A 2,175-nucleotide genomic window follows, 5' to 3' on the forward strand; every position below is an offset into this window, starting at 1 on the left:
CAATAGACTAAATATAACACAACCGGCTAACATCCTCCTTTACGCAGGCACACCTACTTATGAGACCCAATTGATTACAAAAATTAAAATCTAAAATTGACACAAAATTTAAACAAGCACCCTTAACGCGCGCAAAATCAATGAATCCCTATCAATGAATATATTTGTAAGTCTGTATTTTTCCTCACTATATGTGTGTCTGTATGTGTGTTCTGAGTCTATGTTGTTTTTATTGGCATAGTTTATTTCTGCTTCGTGAAGTGAGACCGCCACTAAGGTGTAATACATTTAAAAGGTGCACGGCGCAGTTCACTAAAAAATAAGATTCGACATTCTGTAGCTGTCTGTGAACAAAAAAACAGTAGCCCACTAAAATCAAAAGTGCGACCGCTACTATTATATAAAACAACAAAAAGTTTAAACAGAGCAGTTCACTTAAGGCATAAGTCTCGACATACTGTAGCAGTCTGTGAACAAGAACAGAATCAGCGGAAAATCTTTCTCAATTACTTCGGCAAATACGCCAAGTACCGCAATCCTCTGGAGACCATCAAATCTCAGCTCGAACTTTAAATTGTCGGAGATGCGGAAAAGGTTTCCCAATTTGGATTGCACATTTTGAATGGACAACTTTAAAGGACGCCCTAATCACGGAATTCAAGACTCAGACGCCCCTGGAGGAACTACTAGGAAGGTTGTATCGCACACCTTTTAGAGGTGAATTACGTCTATTCTGCGAACAATTAGAAGACAAGTCAACTGTAATTATAAATAAGTTAGCATCAGAAAATGACCGAAATAATATAGCGGTTTATACACAAGCAATGGCAACTACTATAAAAACTACAATTCAACGCTCACTCCCCGATAGATTGTTCATGACCTTAGCGAGGCATGACATTTCAACCGTTCAAAAATTTATAGAAACCGCCTAACAAGAAGGTCTATACGAAGACCCAATTTAAAAAAAACCGATAGTCAGCTGAGACTTAACTCAAATTCACTTAACACCTATAAACATACAAACATTAATCAAATCAAATACACTCACCCCAACCAACGATTCATTCGCCCCTTTATTCCATATACAAATCCCACACAGACCCAAAACACTAACGTAAACAAGCAAACCCCCTTTAAACAAAGTCCCCCCACTAGACAACATCAATTTGATCGGAACAGAAATTTATACATCGAATTCAGAACAGACTTACTTCATGACCGTTAAATTTTAAACATTTTAACATTTTTTTTTTAACATTTAAATTTTAAACAATTTTGCTATAGGAGCCGTGTTATCGAAAGACAATAAACTAGTAAGTTTTGCAAGCAGAATATTAAATGATCATGAACAAAATTATAGCACTATTGAAAAGAACTGCTAGCAATTGTTTAGACAACCTATATATCCACCCATATCTATATGGAGTCCGCTTTGAGATTTTGAGCGATCACAAACCACTTGTTTGCCTAAATAATATTAAAGAACCTAACATGAAACTACAACATAATTTAAAAATCAAATATTTAAAAGGTAATCTTAATCATGTAGCAGACTCTTTACATCTCGCGTCATAATTCAAGAAAACATGGCAGGCTAAGAAGAAAATATTTCAACAGCAGCAACAATACACAGTTCATCAGAAAGCAACGAAACCTACATTGCAAAAGAAAAACCAATAAACTATTTTGCAAGACAAATTGAATTTATTAAATACACCGTAGCGCAAGTAGAGACAAGGAAATACTTTTCCAAAACAAAACTGACCATCAAATACACTGACATAACCATGAAAAAGGCAACAGATATCCTCATTAATTACTTCTTAAATAATAACAGTGTTATTTACCTGGATAACGATACAGACTTTTTAGTTTTTCAAAGAGCATATCGAGAAACCATTAACCCACATAGTAACGTGAGAATTCTGAAAAGTATCATAAAGTTAAAAGACATAAAATCTTATCCTGAATTTAAAGACTTCATTATTACTCAACATTCTAAATTGTTACACCCTGATATTGAAAAAATTATACGATTATTTAAAAAAACATTATCAATTATGGCGAAATCTGAAACCTTGCAAAGACAGAACATAGACCAACAAAACTAGTTACGGAAATAAATCCAGTGACAAATAACCCACGAGAAATTTATGTATTTGATTTTTATGC

Source organism: Drosophila erecta, unplaced genomic scaffold (assembly GCF_003286155.1).
Source record: "Drosophila erecta strain 14021-0224.00,06,07 unplaced genomic scaffold, DereRS2 tig00000367-arrow-arrow-pilon, whole genome shotgun sequence".
In the NCBI taxonomy this organism is placed as follows: Eukaryota; Metazoa; Arthropoda; class Insecta; order Diptera; family Drosophilidae; genus Drosophila; species Drosophila erecta.